This window comes from Pongo pygmaeus, chromosome 17, assembly GCF_028885625.2.
Source record: "Pongo pygmaeus isolate AG05252 chromosome 17, NHGRI_mPonPyg2-v2.0_pri, whole genome shotgun sequence".
NCBI lineage: Eukaryota > Metazoa > Chordata > Mammalia > Primates > Hominidae > Pongo > Pongo pygmaeus.
The window spans coordinates 968894-988406 of record NC_072390.2 but is presented as its reverse complement, the minus strand read 5'-3'; the positions used below and the strand labels follow the sequence as shown (position 1 = coordinate 988406).

Here is a 19513-nt window from a genome sequence, read left to right as displayed (position 1 = left end):
TCTACAGGTAGATGCTGGCTTCCAGGCAAACCCACACCCTAGGTGTATGCCAGAGGCTGCGGAAACACAAAGGTTCTCATGAAAGATGAGTGCCAGGTAGCAATGAAGCCTCAAGAATGTCCCCTGGAACAGAAGGTAATAACACTCTGGAATTGTTTGCATCTCCTTGCCCATCCCCTGGCTACGGACTACAACTATGCAACTCAATTGTATGCAACTACAAATATAGCTATAATTATGAAAAGCTCTGAGATTGTAAATCACAAATACAGAAAACTATGCATATAGATAAGAACAAAAACCACAAGCCTTCTAAAGGGTGTATAACATGTAACAGCAGCTCTCATTAACTCATGTTTAGATATCAAGGAAATAATAGCAGGAATGTTTTATGTTCACATTCCAAACAAAACCTATTATCATCCATCATCAGTTCATTCATTCCTATTTTACTAATATTTGTTTTACTCTATCTTGTAAGCACATATGCTTCTCTGCTAGAATTAGAGAAATAACTTAGTCCAGTGATAGTGTCTCAAAGTTATATAGGTCATTCTATCAGAGTCTCTTTATAAGAGTACTTGGCACAGTTATTTCTGTGGGTCTCTGAGACATTCTTATTTGGTTGAAGACGAAGGCTTGTGGCATGGAACTGATTTGCAAGCACTTTTAGGAAAACAAAAGTAAGCTATGCCTACAGGAATGTAGTTAGTCGATACCACTAAAATGTTGTTTTATATCATGCAAACGGCACTAACATCTGACAAATAGATTATATTATGTACAGTAAGGGCACTGGAAAATTTTTAAAAACTTTAAATATTTTCTGGATTATTTATGTGAATAACAATTACGTAAAAAATTTAACCTAGGGGAAGCTAAGCATATGTCTGATTATTTAACTTAACAAAATGCAAAATAAGCAAATACCCATTTATGATAGTAGGACATAAACACTTTGTTCTGATACAAATATCAAACAGAAAATGTAAGTAAGAAATAGAAAAAAATTGACCTGTGTATGTTGATTATTTATATGTGTGTATGTTACTATGCAAAATTATGTAATTTTTAGTAACTTAGATTACGTAAATATGTATTATATTTTAGGCAGCAGCAAATATTAACACAGTGTTTAATGTGCAGCTCAGATAATAGTTGATGATTAAAATTTATTAATATTAGCTACTTACAACAAACGGTTATGCAAACAGAAATTCTAAAATTAATTTTGTATTAACTTTGAAAATTTTAAACTATTTTCTAGAGAAGTTTTTATATTACAAACAATAAAATAGAAAGTTTATAAAAAAGAAATGCTATAAGAAATAGTTGGATTTTGATTCCTTAATTTTTCTAAATATTAGTACTTGGAGCTTCACCATTAATAGTTCCAATAGGCTACACAAATTTTCTCCTCAGTTAAATGGCAAAACAGAAGGCATTCAATTTTTAAATATATGATGCAATTTTATTACCATTTTTTCTATATAAATGACACAAAAGTTAGACCAATAAAAACAGAATTTCTTCCTTGAAATTTCAAGAGCTGAGCTGAGCTGGGAAGAGCTAAACTGCTTGATATCAGAGTTGGAAATTAAAGCAAGAGGCCCACATCAAAGTAACAGTTAAGTCTTTTTGTCTTCCTTTCTGTGAGTGTGGTAAGCAACAGGCAACATCAGATGAAGCACCGACTCCTCATTGTTCCATTTTTTCCTCATGGAAAAGCACCAGGAAAGGGTCAGATGGATCAGTGCAAACATGGGGCACTGTCTCACTGCTGAGGTGGCCCCCTCATTAAAAACAGGCTGGCAATTTTGTGAAAAATGGGGCAGGAGTGCGTAGAGGAGAATGCATGAGCAAGAGTAAAAAGCATGGAGTATTCATAAGAATGTATAAAAATTATTATCAAAGTTCCATTTCTTCTCCCGAAACAGGGATCTGAACAAAAGTTTCTGAAGAAGGCCTCAACCAAAAGCCCCTCAGGAAGGTGCCCCTGAATCTAAGTGATGGGACTGGGAATGAAAATCTACATGTGAGCCTCAGTGGCCAAGATGTCCGGTATTGTTTATTTCAACCCCTCAGAAACTGCAAAGCACTGACTTTTATATACTTCTCCTAAACGCACATGTCAGCAGGAGTGTGACAACCAATGATTTCAAAGATGTAATGTGGGTATCAGAATTTCTGGCAAAAATTTGATAATCTTATCTTTTCAACCTGAATTAACCATATATGATGAGAAACTTCAAAGGCATCTACCTCCACAAATAATTTTTCAGGAAAGAATAAAGAAGCACAGCTGTAGAATAAAAATTAGACTAGAAGTTGATGCTACCTTTCGGAATTCCTAATAAGGGAAGCACACGTTGTTAGAATTGAACATGTCTGATTGGTGCGTATAATGTCACAGCAGCATAGATTCATGAGTATTTGGATCTGACTATGCTATCTAAAACAAGAATCCTTACATTTTCAAAAGTTTAGAAAAAATAGGTTAGAGTAGTTAGTGGAGGTGGTGTTTCTCCTCTTTGGTTGATTTGGGAATTAACACCAATACTCATATTAGTTTCTGGTTCATACGTACACCCTGTGTTTTAATCAGGACAATTTAGATAAATACATTGACTTAATCATTTCAGGTGTCTGCAAAGGGAGCATTGTTCACATTACAGATATCTTTTCAGTGGAATAAAATACCTCTACACAGAATTTTCAATGACCCCATCATTTGAGGTCAGTCATTTATAATAAAATGAAATCTACTATTCTTTTTAAGATATACAAAGCAAAAGTCATCAAGATCAAAGTTATTCAGTAACAAACTACTAATCAAAATACGGCTGTACCATTAGCTCTTAATAAATCTCAAAATTGTATATATATTATAGAAATAATATAAGTAGTTATAATGATTAAATATAGTAGAGGAAAAGTTTAAAAGTAAGAAAAAATAAAGTATATTATGAAAATAATTAGGTAAAAATTTTAAATGTAAAAAAAATTTCAACATAAAGGATAGAATAAATAGAAAATTTACATAAATGAAAAAAGGAATTATGAATTAGAAGGTAGGATGAAGTGAATATTTAGGAGTCCCAATAGGGATAAACAAATAAACAATATGAAAAATTAAAATACATGAAAATCTAGAATAAGTCATGTAGTTTAAGTACCAGTTTAAATAAATAAAGTGGAGTGAATCTCAAATAGGGAATAAAAAATATAATTATTAAAATAATTAATTATAATAGCTTAAAGGCATACCTATTAAAAGAAAAACAATAGTTAAAGGCATAATACCAAAATAGAGAAAATCACATAAAGCCATCTAAGATAAGATTCAAATTAATTATAAAGCAATGAAAACAAACCTATTTCTCAATGTGTGAATAAGATCAAGAATCCAGTAGATTATGGTCTTCAAAATTCTGAGGGAAAAACATGTAAATTTAAAATTACATATATTTCAAAAGTTATTTTCAGGATTGAGGAAAAATGTGCCTTAATACACAAAAGCAATGTAAACTGAGTATATTTACCTCAGTAAAATGTATTTAAAATTGCCTGAAAATTTAGTTTATGAAGAAAAATACTCTTCCTGAGAACAAACATTGAGATAAAATAAACGTGCAAACATCTAAATAGATCAAAACAATATATATATATTTTTATTATTATTATACTTTAGGTTTTATGGTACATGTGCGCAATGTGCGGGTTAGTTACATATGTATACATGTGACATGCTGGTGCGCTGTACCCACTAACTCGTCATCTAGCATTAGGTATATCTCCCAGTGCTATCCCTCACCCCTCCCCCCACCCCACAATAGACCCCGAAGTGTGATGTTCCCCTTCCTGTGTCCAGGTGTTCTCATTGTTCAACTCCCACCTATGAGTGAGAATATGCGGTGTTTGATTTTTTGTTCTTGCGATAGTTTACTGAGAATGATGATTTCCTATTTCATCCATGTCCCTACAAAGGACATGAACTCATCGTTTTTCATGGCTGCATAGTATTCCATGGTGTATATGTGCCACATTTTCTTAATCCAGTCTATCACTGTAGGACATTTGGGTTGGTTCCAAGTCTTTGCTATTGTGAATAATGCCGCAATAAACATATGTGTGCATGTGTCTTTATAGCAGCATGATTTATAGTCCTTTGAGTATATACCCAGTAATGGGATTGCGGGGTCAAATGGAATTTCTAGTTCTAGATCCCTGAGGAATCGCCACACTGACTTCCACAAGGGTTGAACTAGTTTACAGTCCCACCAACAGTGTAAAAGTGTTCCTATTTCTCCACATCCTTTCCAGCACCTGTTGTTTCCTGACTTTTTAATGATCGCCATTCTAACTGGTGTGAGATGGTATCTCATTGTGGTTTTGATTTGCATTTCTCTGATGGCCAGTGATGGTGAGCATTTTTTCATGTGTTTTTTGGCTGCATAAATGTCTTCTTTTGAGAAGTGTCTGTTCATATCCTTTGCCCACTTTTTGATGGGATTGTTTGTTTTTTTTCTTGTAAATTTGTTGGAGTTCATTGTCGATTCTGGATATTAGCCCTTTGTCAGATGAGTAGGTTGCAAAAATTTTCTCCCATTTTTTATGCTGCCTGTTCACTCTGATGGTAGTTTCTTTTGCTGTGCAGAAGCTCTTTAGTTTAATTAGATCCCATTTGTCAATTTTGGCTTTTGTTGCCATTGCTTTTGGTATTTTAGACATGAAGTCCTTGCCCATGCCTGTGTCCTGAATGGTAATGCCTAGGTTTTCTTCTAGGGTTTTTATGGTTTTAGGTCTAACATTTAAGTCTTTAATATATCTTGAATTGATTTTTGTATAAGGTGTAAGGAAGGGATCCAGTTTCAGCTTTCTACATATGGCTAGCCAGTTTTCCCAGCACCATTTATTAAATAGGGAATCCTTTCCCTATTTCTTGTTTTTCTCAGGTTTGTCAAAGATCAGATAGTTATAGATATGTGGTGTTATTTCTGAGGGCTCTGTTCTGTTCCATTGATCTATATCTCTGTTTTGGTACTAGTACCATGCTGTTTTGGTTACTGTAGCATTGTAGTATAGTTTGAAGTCAGGTAGTGTGATGCCTCCAGCTTTGTTCTTTTGGCTTAGGGTTGACTTGGCGATGTGGGTTCTTTTTTGGTTCCATATGAACTTTAAAGTAGATTTTTCCAATTCTGTGAGGAAAGTCATTGGTAGCTTGATGGGGATGGCACTGAATCTGTAAATTACTTTGGGCAGTATGGTCATTTTCACGATATTGATTCTTCCTACCCATGAGCATGGAATGTTCTTCCATTTGTTTGTATCCTCTTTTATTTCCTTGAGCATTGGTTTGTAGTTCTCCTTGAAGAGGTCCTTCACATCCCTTGTAAGTTGGATTCCTAGGTATTTTATTCTATTTGAAGCAATTGTGAATGGGAGTTCACTTATGATTTGGCTCTCTGTTTGTCTGTTATTGGTGTAAAAGAGAAAAACCACATGATTATCTCAATAGATGCATAAAAGGCCTTTGACAAAATTCAACAACACTTCATGCTAAAAACTCTCAATAAATTAGGTATTGATGGGACGTATCTCAAAATAATAACAGCTATCTATGACAAACCCACAGCCAATATCATACAGAATGGGCAAAAACTGGAAGCATTCCCTTTGAAAACTGGCACAAGACAGGGATGCCCTCTCTCATCACTCCTATTCAACATAGTGTTGGAAGTTCTGGCCAGGGCAATTAGGAAGGAGAAGGAAATTAAAGCGTATTTAATTAGGAAAAGAGGAAGTCAAATTGTCCCTGTTTGCAGATGACATGATTGTATATCTAGAAAACCCCATTGTCTCAGCCCAAAGTCTCCTTAAGCTGATAAGCGACTTCAGCAATGTCTCAGGATACAAAATCAATGTACAAAGATCGAAACAATATTAACACTGTGTCAAATTACACACCATGTGTGATATATCCATATGAAGCACATTTATGAATGAATAAAAGAAAATGTTATCCCAAGTGTTATATTAATTAAAAGAGTAAATTTGGTAACAGATGAGTAAATAAGAAAAATAATTCTTGCCCAGGTTACATTTGATTTAGCTTTAGTGGGGTAGAGCCAGTCACTACTAATACAGAAGTTGGTAATCCATGAGAGGAAGAAAACACATAGTGTATAACTAAAATGAGTGAGTTTGAAATTCACCAACCAGTAGGTTCTGGGATTAATGGCAATGGCTTGTAGTATGTTCAAAGAGCAGGTGGTGCATGGGAAGAAGCTGCTCATTATCATGTTAAGATAAACAGCAGGCTTCTATTTGAGGCGAATCTAGAGAACATCTTCCCAATTTATGTCTGTAGAGAACAAGTTTGTCATGGTAGGAGCATCACTATTTAGATGAAGGCCTAGTTACTGATGCTCATGTGACAGTACCTGTGCCTGCAACCCAAAAAACAGGCAAAAATCCAGAAGACAGGAAGGAACATGACAGAGATTCCAATTCTATGGAATAAAAAGCACTTTTATAGCACTATTATTTGAAGATGTGTCCTTTATCAAAAAAGTAAATGCATATATGGAAAAACAAACAGGACAACAAAGTCTCTTCTTAGAAAATCTCTGTGATTATGTCAACCAAGACCACCACTCTCCTCAGTGCCGACCATCATGGTTACCTCAATCAAAAAGTCCTGAGTCATCCCTAGAAACCGTATGTGAACCCTCCCCCCAGCCTGCTCTTTCCTTCACTTCCCATAAACATCAAACATGCAATGATGCCACTGAAGCTCCCTCTTTTTGTACTTTTATTATCTTCACATTTCCTGAACAGTTGTAAGTGCCATGTGTCCTGGAAGTTTTTAGTTTATTGTTATATCTTCTATTAAATTACACAAGATCATGGACAATGACTTATGAACATTTGTATCTGCACACTTGTTACAGTGTTAGGTTAAGTTTTATAAAAATGTGAATGACTGGAGATAAGTAGACAATCCATTGGTCAGTTTTTTTCACTCTATGAATTAATGCGAGGTGAAGAGAGGTTATAATGTGTAATTGACCGAGCTTCCTTCATCAAACGTTTTAATAAGAGCAGTAATCTATTTATGAGCATAGAGCACTGCTGACCTAAACACATCCCAAAAAACCACACCTCCCAATACTGCTGCTTTGGGGATTAATTTTCAACATAAAGTTTTAAGGGATACAAAAACATGAAAACTATGCCTTATGTCCCCAATTTATTTTTAATTCCACACAAAATACAAACATTCCATCTACTAGATTCTATAATTCTAAACTCTCTCCAGAATCAACTTTAAAATCTAACTTCAAAATCTTGTCCAAACCTCATATGGGTGAAAGTCAAGGTATAATTCATTCTAATGCAATTTTTTCTTTAGCTGTGGATCTATGAAATCTAACATGTTTTGTGTTTTTGAAATACAATGGTGGGAAAGGCAAAGGACAGACATTGCTGTTTCAAAAGGGAGAAATAGGCAAGTAGCAGTAAATAACACGTCCCAAGTGTGTTATTAAAAATACAAAAGGCAGGCCATGCACGGTATCTCATACCTGTAATCCCAGCAGTTTGGGAGACCAAGGCAGGTGGATCACTTGAGATCAAGAGTTCAAGATCCACCTGGCAATATAGTGAAATCCCTTCTCTACCAAAAAAGAAAAAATACAAAAATTAGCCAAGCCTGGTGGCCCTCACCTTTGGTCCAAGCTACTTGGGAGGCTGAGGCAAGAGAATCACTCTAGCCTGAGTGGCAGAGGTTGCAATGAGCTGAGATCACACCACTGCACTCTAGTCTGGGCAATAGAGTGAGAATCCATCTCAAAATAAATAAATAAACAAACAAAATTAACGGACAAAAACTGCTCAAATTTGAAAAAAGAAATGGACAAACACACTCAAGAACTTTAGTGGACTTTGACCAGCATAAATTTAAAGAAAACCAAAGAGAGACACAATAAAAAACTGTTAAATATCTCAAAGAAAAAACTTCAAAAATTTCAAGAGAAAGAAGATTAAACACATACAATTTAGGCCACTAATTTGTATGGCCTAAACACATACTAATTTAGGCCACACCACTAATACTATCAACAGATGTCTTTAAAGATATTTTGCAGTTCAGAATTTGGGATGATACACTCAAGTTCAAAAAAAAAAGAGAAAAATTACCAACCAAGGACATTATATATGGCAAAACTCTCACTGAAACATTAAGGTGAAATTAAGATTTTTTCAGATAAACAGAAGCTGAAGGAGTTTATGACCACTAGGTTTGTTCTTCAAGAAGTGCTGGAAAGTCCTTTGAGATTAAAAAATGAGAGTACCAAAAAAGCCATAAAATCCTATAAAACTCTGTTGTAAAGCAAATATATAGAGAAATATAGCATCCTGTATTATTGTGAAGTTGGTAAGTAATTTTAATTCCCTTATAGAATTTGACACAAAATGTACAAAAATATTTTATATGTATGTTAAAGAATACGTCATTAAAAAAGGCCTTATTTGTGATATCAAGAACAACGTGTGTGTTGGGAAAGACAGTCATGTAAAAGACTGGAGTTTTTATATGCTGCTGGAGATAACATCAGATTAAACTAGATTGTTATAACTTTGAGACGTTTCATGCAATCTGCATAGTAGTCACAAAGTTAATACATGCAGAATGTAGACAAAAGAAAAAGAAATAAAAACATATTAGTACAAAAATTAATTAGACAAAAAGGAACACAGCAAGAAATAAAATAAATAAAAGAACTACAAAAGAAACACAATATAATTAACAAAATGGCAGTAGTAACTCCTTAACTGCAAATAATAACCTTATATGTAACAATGTTAAATTCTCCAGTAACAGGCACAAGGTCACTGAAAAAATAAAAATATAAAATCAAATAAATTCTGTTTATAAATTGTTTATAAAAATAAAAATATAAAATCAAATAAATTCTGTTTATTTAATGATAAACATGGATTGAAAGTGCAGGGATGGAAAATTATATTCTATATGGTAAACAAATCATCCTAAATAGCAACCAAAATAGAACAAAGTTGGTCACATTTATATTAGATGATTAGACTTTAAGCAAAAATCTGTCATAAAGACAAACACAGACATTATACAATAAAGATAAATCTCCAAGAAGATATCATAATTAAAATATGCACATGTATCAGCAATTATTCCAAACACATAACACAAATAATGAAATAATTAAAAGGAGAAATAGGCTGAGTACAGTGGCTCACGCGTGTTTGTAATCCCTACATCTTGGCGGGGGCTGAGGCAGGAAGATGGTTTGAGCCCAGGAGTTGAGACTAACCTGGGCAAGACAGCAACACTTCCTCTGTGTAAAAAACAAAATTATAAATAAAAATAAAGGGAGGAATAGAGACCACCACCAAAATGATAGGAGACTTTAATAACGGAGAGGACAACCTGGCAGACCAAATGAAGACAGAGGATTGAGCAAGGAGTGATTTAACCAAATCCAACAGAATTTTAGAAACGGTCTTCTCAACAACAGAATGCACATGCTTCTGGTGCGCACATGGAACATTCTTGAGACTATATCACAAAACAGACCACAAAGAAATCAATTCAAGAAAATTAAAATCATATGAAGTATGATTTACAATTAAAATGGAATGGAACTAGAAGTGAATACCAGAAGAAAAATTTAAAAATTTGTAAATACCTAAATATCAAGTAACATGCTCCTAAACAACATTATGGTTTAAAGAAGAAATCACAGTGAAAATTTCAACATAACTGGAGACAAAGCATAACAAAATTATTGAATACATCTAAAGCCTGTATTCAATTGTAGTAGTAAATGTGTACCTTTAAAAAAATCTATCTAAATCAACTAGTAAATGTAACCAAACATAAGTAAAGAATAAAAATTTCAGCAGTTATAAATAAATAACAATTAAAAGCCATAGAAAAATCAATTAAAGTTTGGTTTTATTGACAAGATTAAGAAAACTGACAAACAGTTAGATTAAAAGAAAAAAAGAAGATATCTCAAATAATTAAATTCAGAAATAAAAGCGGAGCTATTACTACTGATGCCATAAAAGTAGGAAAAGAAGAGATTATAAAAGTTTAATTCCAAGTATATGCCAAAAAAATGTGATAGGCTAAGAGATATAGACAAATGTCTGGAAATATAGATTGTACTAAAAATAAACCATAAAAAAATCTGAATAGGCATATAAGTAGTAACAACAACCTCCCCTCAAAAAGCCCAGGCACGGATCACTTCATTAAATATTTTTTTTTTCAAAATGTTAAAGCAGGGTTAACGCCAACCCTTCTTAAACTACTTCAGAAAAATGAAAAAGAGAAAACAATTTCCAACTTATTTTTTGAGCCCAGCATTAACACAACACCGAACCCCACAAAGACACTAAGGGAAAAAAAATACAACTAGAAATCAATTTTCCTGTTGACTATTGATGTAAAAATTCTCCTCGGAACATTAGAACACCAAATTCAATGACATACTGCAAGGATTGTACACCATGACGAAGAAGGAGTTATCTCTCCAATGTAAATATTGCTCAACACATGTAAATCAATCTATTTGTTTTTTTATTATTACTATACTTTAAGTTCTAGTGTACATGTGGACAACGTGCGGGTTTGTTACATAGGTTTACATGTGCCATGATGTTTTGCTGCACCCATCAACTCATCATTTATATTAGATATTCCTCCTACTGCTATCTCTCCTCTAGCCCTCCAGCCCCTGACAGGCCCCGTTGTGTGATGTTACCTGCCTTGTGTCCAAGTGTTCTCATTGGTAAATTCCCACCTATGAGTGAGAACATGTGGTGTTTTGTTATATGTCCTTGTGATAGTTTGCTGAAAATGATGGTGTCTGGCTTCATCCAAGTCCCCGGAAAGAACAAAAACTCATCCGTTTTTATGGCTGCATACTATTCCATGGTATATACTTGCTGCATTTTCTTAATCAGTTCTATCATTGATGGACATTTATGTTGGTTCCAAGTCTTTGCTATTGTGAATAGTGCTGCAGTAAACATACGTGTGCCTGTGTCTTTATAGTGGCATGATTTATAATCCTTTGAGTATATACCCAGTAATGGGAACACTGGGTCAGATGGTATTTCTAGTTCTAGATCCTGGAGGAAAGGCCACACTGTCTTCCACAATGGTGGAACTAATTTACAATCCCACCAACAGTGTAAAAGCCTTCCTATTTTTCCACATCCTCTCCAGCATCTGTTGTTTCCTGACTTTCAAATAATCGCCATTCTAACTGGCGTGAGATTGTATCTCATTGTGGTTTTGATTTGCATTTCTCTGATGACCAGTGATGATGAGCATTTTCTCATGTGTCTGTTGGCTGCATAGATGTCTTCTTTTGAGAAGTGTCTGTCCATATCATTTGCCCGCTTTTTGATGGTGTTTTTTTCTTGTAAATTTGTTTAAGTTTTTTGTAGATTCTGGATATTAGCCCTTTGTCAGATGGATAGATTGCCAACAATTTTCTCCCATTCTGTAGGTTGTCTGTTCACGCTGGTGGTAGTTTCTCTTGCTGTGAAGAGCGCTTTAGTTTAATTAGATCTGATTTGTCTATTCTGGCTTTTTTTGCCATTGCTTTTTGTGTTTTAGTCATGAAATCTTTGCCCATGCCTATTTCCTGAATGGTGTAGCTTAGAATTTCTTCTAGGGTTTTTATGGTTTTAGGACTAACATTGAAGTATTTAATCCCTGTTGAATTAATTTGTGTATAAGGTGTAAGAAAGGGATCCAGTTTCAGCTTTCTATCTATGGCCAGCCACTTTTCCCAGCACCATTTATTAAATAGGGAATCCTTCCTCCATTGCTTGTTTTTGTCGGGTTTGTCAAAGATCAGATGGTTGTAGATGTGTGGTGTTATTTCTGAGGCCTCTGTTCTGTTCCACTTGTCTATAGATCCGTTTTGATATCAGTACCATGCTATTTGGTTACTGTAGCCTTGTAGTATAGATTGAAGTCAGGTAGTGTGATGCCTCCAGCTTTGTACTTTTGCTTAGATTTTCCTGGTGAAATGGGCTCTTTTTGGTTCCATATGAACTTTAAAGTAGTATTTTCTAATTCTGTGAAGAAAGTCATTGGTAGCTTGAAGGGGATGCCATTGAATCTGTAAATTACCTAGGGCTGTATGACCATTTTCACAATATGGATTCTTCCTATCCATGAGCATGGAATGTCCTTCCGTTTGTTTGTGTCCTCTTTTATTTCGTTGAGCAGTGATTTGTAGTTTTCCTTGAAGAGGTCCTTCACATCCCTTGTAAGATGTATTCCAAGGTATTTTATTCTCTTTGTCACAATTGTAAATGGGAATTCACTCATGATTTTGTTCTCTGTCTATTATTGGTGTATAGAAATGCTTGTGGGTTTTGCATATTGATTTCTTATCCTGAGACTTTGCTAAAGTTGCTTATCGGCTTAAGGAGATTTTGGGCTGAGACGATGAGCTTTTCTAAATATACAATCATGTCATCTGCAAATAGAGATAATTTGACTTCCTAATTGAATACATTTGTTTCTTTCTCTTGCCTAATTGCTCTGGCCAGAATTTCCAACACTATTTTGAATAGGAGAGGTGAGAGACGGCATTCTTGTCTGGTGTCAGTTTTGAAAGGGAATGGTTCCAGTTTTACTGATTTAGTATGATATTGGCTGTGGGTTTGTCATAAATAGCTGTTATTATTTTGAGATACATTTCATCAATATGTAGTTTATTGAGAGTTTTCATGAGGAAAGACTGTGAATTTTGTCAAAGGCCTTTTCTATATCTACGGAGATAGTCATGTGGTTTTTGTCATTGATTCTGTTTATGTGATGGATTATATTTATTAATTTGTGTATGTTGCACCAGCCTTGCATTCCAGGGATGAAGAATACTTGATCGTGGTGGAGAAGCTTTTTGATGTGCTGCTGGATTCCATTTGCCAGTATTTTATTGGGGATTTTCACATCGATGTTCATCAACAATATTGGTCTACAATTCTCTTTTTTTGTTTTGTCTCTGCCAGGGTTTGGTATCAGCATGATACTGGTCCCATAAAATGAATTAGGGAGAATTTCCTCTTTTTCTAATGATTGGAATAGTTTCAGAAGGAATGGTACGGTACCAGATCCTTTTTGTACCTCTGGTAGGATTCACTCTTGAATCCATCTGGTCCTGGATTTTTTTGGTTGGTATGCTATTAATTATTGCCTCAATTTCAGAGCCTGTTATTGGTCTATTCAGAGATTCAACTTCTTCCTGGTTTAATCTTGGGAGGGTGTATGTGTCCAGGAATTTATCCATTTCTTCTAGACTTTCTAGTTTATTTGCGTAGAGGAGTTTATAGTATTATCTGATGGTAGTTTCTATTTCTGTGAGATCTGTGATGATATACCATTTATCATTTTTTATTGTGTCTATTTGATTCTTGTCTTTTTTCTTCTTTATTAGTCTTTCTAGTGGTCTACCAATTTTGTTGATCTTCTCAAAAATCAGCTCCTAAATTCATGAATTTTTAAGGGTTTTTTTTGTGTCTCTATCTCCTTTAGTTCTGCTCTTATCTTTCTTGCCTTTTGCTTGCTTTTGAGTTGTTTGCTCTTGTTTCTCTTGTTCTTTTAATTGTGATGTGGAGCTGTCGATTTTAGATCTTTCCTCCTTTCTGTTGTGGGCATTTAGTGCTATAAATTTCCCTCTACACACTGTTTTAGATGTGTCCCAGGGATTCTGGCGTTTTTTGTCATTGTTCTCACTGGTTTCAAAGAACATCTTTATTTTTGCCTTCATTTCGTTACTTACCCAGTAGCCATTCTGGAGCAGGTTGTTCTGTTTCCATGTATTTGTGCCGTTTTGAGTGAGTTTCTTAATCCTAAGTTCTAATTTGATTACACTGTGATCTGAGAGACAGTTTGTTGTGATATCTGTTCTTTTACATTTGATGAGGAGGGCTTACTTCCAATTATGTGATCAATTTTAGAATAAGTGCAATGTGGTGCTGAGAAGAATGTTTATTCTGTTGATATCGGATGAAGAGTTCTGTAAATTTCTATTAGGTCCGCTTGGTGCAGAGCTGAGTTCAAGTCCTGGATATCCTTGTTAACCTTCTGTCTTGTTGATCTGTCTAATATTGACAGTGGAGTGTTAAAGTCTCCCATTATTATTGTGTGGGAGTCTAAGTCTGTGTGTAGGTATCTAAGGACTTACTTTATGAATCTGGGTGCTCTTGTGTTGGGTGCATATATATTTAGGGTAGTTAGCTCTTCTTGCTGAATTGATCCTTTTACCATTATTTAATGGCCTTCTTTGTGTCTTTTGATCTTTGTTGGTTTAAATTCTGTTTTATCAGAGACTAGGATTGCAATCCCTGCTTTTGTTTAATTTTTAATTTGTTTTGCTTTCCATTTGCTTGGTCGAACTTCCTCCATCCCTTTATTTTGTGCCTATGTGTGTCTCTGCATGTGAGATGGGTCTCCTGAATACAGCACACTAATAGGTCTTGACCTTTTATCCAATTTGACAGTCTATGTCTTTTTATTGAGGCATTTAGCCCATTTACATTTAATGTCAATATTGTTATGTGTGAATTTGATCCTGTCATTGTTATGTTAGCTCACTGTTTTTCCCGTTAATTGATGCAGCTTCTTCATTGTATCGATGGTATTTACAATTTGGCATATTTTTTGCAGTGGCTGGTACCAGTAGTTCCTTTCCATGCTAAGTGCTTCCTTCAGGAGCTCTTTTAAAGCAGGCCAGGGGGTGTCAAAATCTCTCAGCATTTGCTTGTTTGTAAAGGATTTTATTTCTCCTTCACTTATGAAGCACAGTTTAGCTGGATGTGAAATTCTGGGCTGAAAATTATTTTCTTTAAGAATGTTGAATATTGACCCCCACTCTCTTCTGGCTTCTAGGGTTTCTGCTGAGAGATCTGCTGTTAGTCTGATGGGTTTCCTCTTGTGGGTAGCCCGACCTTTCTCTCTGGCTGCCCTTAACATTTTTTCCTTCATTTCAACCCTGGTGAATCTGACAATTAGTATCTTGGGGTTCCTCTTATCCAGAAGTATCTTTGTGGTGTTCTCTGTATTTCCTGAATTTGAAGGTTGGCCTGCCTTGCTACATTGGGAAAATTCTCCTGAATAATATCCTAAGGAGTGTTTTCCAACTTGGTTCCATTCTCTCTGTCACATTGAGGTACATCAAGCAAACGTAGATTTGGTCTTTTCACATAGTCCCATTTTTCCTGGAGACTTTGTTCATTTCTTTTCACTCTTTTTTCTCTAAACTTGTCTTCTCACATTATTTTATTAATTTGATCTTCAATCACTGATATCTTTTCTTCCACTGGATTGAATCAGCTATTGAAGTTGTACATGTGTCACAAAGTTCTTGTGCCATGGTTATCAGCCCCATAAAGTCATTTAAGGTATTCTTTACACTCCTTATTCTAATTAGCCATTGTCTGACCTTTTTTCAAGGTTTTTAGCTTCCTTACGATGGGTTCAAACATGCTCCTTTAGCTGGGAGAAGTTTCTTATTACCAGCCTTCTGAAGTCTCCTTCTGTCAACTCGTCAAAGTCACTCTCCCCCCAGCTTTGTTCCGTTGCTGGTGAGGAGCTGCAATCCTTTGGAGGAAAAGAGGTGCTCTGGTTTTTAGGAGTTTCAGCTTTTCTGCTCTGGTTTCTTCCCATCTTTGTGGTTTTATCTACCTTTGGTCTTTGATGTTGGTAACCTAAAGATGGTGTTTTGGTGTGGATGTCCTTTTTGTTTATGCTGCTGCTATTCCTTTCTGTTTGTTAGTTTTCCTTCTAACAGTCAGGTCCCTCAGCTGCAGGTCTGTTGGAGTTCGCTGGAGGTCCACTCCAGACCCTGTTTTCCTGGATATCAACAGAGGAGGCTGCAGAACAGCAAATATTGCTGCTTGATCCTTCCCTGGAAGCTTCATTGAAGAGGGTCTCTCACCTGTATGAGATGTCTGTTGGCCCTTACTAGGAGGTGTCTCCTAGTTAGGCTACATGGGGTTCAGGGACCCACTTGAGGAGGCAGTATGTCCATTCTCAGAGCTCAAACACCATGTCAGGAGAACCACTGCTCTGTTCAGAGCTGTCAGATGGGACGTTTAAGTCTGCAGAAGTTTCTGCTGACTTTTATTCATCTATGCCCTGCCCACAGAGGTGGAATTTATAAAGGCAGCAGGCCTTGCTGAGCTGTGAGTGGCTCTACCCTGTTCAAGCCTCCTGGCCACTTTGTTTACCTACTCGGGCCTCAAAAATTGCTGATTCACTTCCCCTGCTCAGCTGCAGCATGAAGGTTAATCTCAGACTGCTGTGCTAGCAGTGAGCAAGGCTCTATGGTTGTGGGACCCAATGAACCAGGCACAGGAGGGAATCTCCTGGTCTGCCAGGTGCTAAGAGTGTGCGAAAAGTGCAGTATTTGGGTGAGAGTGTCCTGTTTTTCCAGGTACAGTCTGTCATGCCTTCCCTTGGCTAGGAAAGGAAAATCCCCCAAACCCCTTGCACTTCCTGGGTGAGTTGATGCCCTGCCCTGCTTCAGTTCACCCTCCATGAGATGAATTCACTGTCCAAACAGTCCCAATGAGATGAATCAGGTACCTCAGTTGGAAATGCAGAAATCACCCATCTTGTATTGATCACACTGGGAGCTGAAGACCAGAGCTCTTTCTATTTGGCCATATTGGAATGAGAGTTTAAATCAATCAATTTAATATATCATATTAACAGAGTAAAGATATAAACCACAAAATCATCTCAAATAATGCAGAAAAGTCAATTGACAATATTAATCATCTTTCAAGATAAAAAACACTCTATAAACTAGAAATAAAAAGAAACTAACATAACAAAAGATATGTAAATAACTCATCACCAACTGAGTTCAACAGCTGATGCCTATAGTCCCAACAGTTTGGGTGGCTGAGGTGGGTGGATGATTTTAGGTCAGGAGTTCCAGACCAGCCTGACCAACATGGTGAATCCCTGTCTCTACAAAAAACGTTAACATTAGCTGGACGTTGTGGTGTGTGCCTGTAGTCCCAGCTATCAGGGAGGCTGAGGCATGAGAATAGCTTGAACTCGGGCGGTGGAGGTTGCAGTGAGCCCAGATCATGCCACTGCACTCCAGCCTGGGTGACAGAGCAAGATTCTAGCTCAAAAAAACAAAAACAAAAAAACAAAAACAATCATCACGAATATTATACTGAATTCTGAAGTGTGGAAGTTTATCCTCTAAGATTAATAATAAGGCAAGATATTCACTGTTGCCACATATATTCAAAAATAGCAGTGAAGGTCCTGGCAAAACAACTAGGCAATGAAAAAAAGAAAAGGTCCACATTCTAAAGGAAGAAGTAAAATTTCCTGTTACTTATGATATGATGTTATATACAAAAAATCCTATATGCTGAAAACAATACATTTTAGACCTAATAGTTGCATTTAGCAAAATTGCAGAATACAAAATTAAGTGAGTTTCTCTTCATTACAGTGTACAATCCAAGTTTTTAAAATTCCATTGAAAATATCATTAAGACGAATAGACTTTGGAATAAACAAGCAAAGAGATGTAAGACTAGTATACTAGAAGTTGCAAGATGTTGCTGAAGAAAAGTCACAAAGAATGGGGAAGATATTCTATATTTATAGATTAGACAATTGAAAAGATATCCCATATTCATAAATTAGAAAACAATGTTCTTGTCTATACTAATGAAATCAACAACAGATTAAATGCAATAGCTATATAAATGATAACAATATTTACTTGCAGAAATACAAAATTCTAGAACATATGAAATCTCAAGACTGAAAATAACCAATTAAACTTGTAAAAGAATGTCGTGTGGAGCCCTCACAATTTTTAAATCAAAAACTAATTGCAGTGCTGTTGAACTCTTTTCAAATGTGGCATTTTGAGGCCAGGTTCTATGGCTTACACGTGTAACATCAGCACTTTGTGAGGCTGAGGTAGGAGGATTGCTTGAACCCAGGAGATCAAACCACACTGGGCATCATAGTGAGAACACCCATCGCTACAAAAAAAAATGAAAATTATAATTAACCTGGCAATGTGACATGAAACTGTAGTCTCAGCTATTCCAGAGGCTGAGGTGAGAGGATTGTTTAAGCCTGGGAGAGCAAGGCTGCAGTTAGCCATGGTCGCACCGGTGCACCCCAGCCTGGATGACAGAGAACCTGTCTCAAAAAGTAAAAAGGAGAAAATCTAAAAAGAAATGTATTAAATCAAAACATGTAGACGTAATAAATAATAGAGACACCCCTCTCCATATAAGCCTTGTATATATGGTCAAAATGATCTTCAGCAAGTGTGCAAAGGCCAACTTATGGAGAGGAATAGCCCCCTTTAACAAAAAACGGTATGAAGACTTGCTATCAACATGTAAAATACAGAAGTCAGAATTGTAGTTTATACTATATTTTTAAAAAAACTCAAAATGTGTAAGTCTGAAAGCCTTACACAAAAATATAAGGGAAAAATATCCAAAATTATGCCATGGAATTTGGCAATGGGTTCTTGACTGCCAGCAGGCCCACATCCCTGGATCATCCATCCGCTCACCGCTGCCTGGTGCTGGGTCCTTCCACACCTGTCGCACCTGTGCTCTGAGGGGCACGAGCCAGGACAGCACGCCGAGCACAGGGCACAGGCCGGGCTTTCTCGGGCTATTCGAGGGCAGGCTGTCCCCATGACCGCCTCAGGCGCCGGAGGGAGGACGGCCTGATCCGAGTCTGCGGAAGGAGGAAGAAGCTCGTTTCCTCAGCCAGCAGGGACACAGAGGCAGATGCGGGACACAGCGACACAGGGGTGGATGCCATAAAAATATACGGCATATATTTTGAAACATGACCGCAATTTGAATAATTAGAATATCTAAGAACTCCAAAGATTGTTATGCTGAAACTGCACCAAAATTCATCATTCCAGTGACTACGGGGAATTTTTAATAGTTGTTATTTTTATAATAAAATTAAACTTTAATGAAATAATTGACTTTCAAACTTCAGCAAGAGAACAAATATTCAGCCAGGGGTATCAGTTCCCGGTTTCTGCTCCGGGTTCTCTCTGGTCTCCCATAGCCCCTCCTGCATCACCCAGGTCTAAGGGGCCACCTGGCCTGGCCTGCGTCCCCTCGTCCCTCCCCTTCCCCACCCAGCTCCTGCAGCGCCCTCCTGGGGCAGGGGTGGGGAACCATCCAGACCGCGAAGCTCCCTCACCCAGGGCAGCACAGCTCCTCCCCTCTCCGCACCTGCCCAGCCCCTGGCAAAGGATTCGCCTGGGCCTGGCCTGCTGCCTGCCCCCCAATGCCTGCCCTGTACCTGCAATGGCGACGCTGCCAACAAGAGGTGTCAGAGTCCGTGGCGCAACCCGCCCAGAGCGCAGGGTCCCACTCACCTGGGAGCGAGGGCACGTCCCTCCCGGTAGGCGAT

The 19513-nt window shown here is 36.8% G+C and overlaps 1 long non-coding RNA gene across 1 annotated transcript; it reads right to left on the bottom strand.

Annotated features, from left to right (window-relative positions):
* Positions 1 to 3915: 3915 nt before the first annotated feature.
* LOC134738421 (uncharacterized) lies at positions 3916 to 7678 on the bottom strand. Its single transcript, XR_010124131.1, has 2 exons — positions 7587 to 7678; positions 3916 to 5473 (listed from the first exon to the last, which is right to left on the bottom strand). It is a non-coding gene; the product is annotated as an uncharacterized LOC134738421 (long non-coding RNA).
* Positions 7679 to 19513: the final 11835 nt, after the last annotated feature.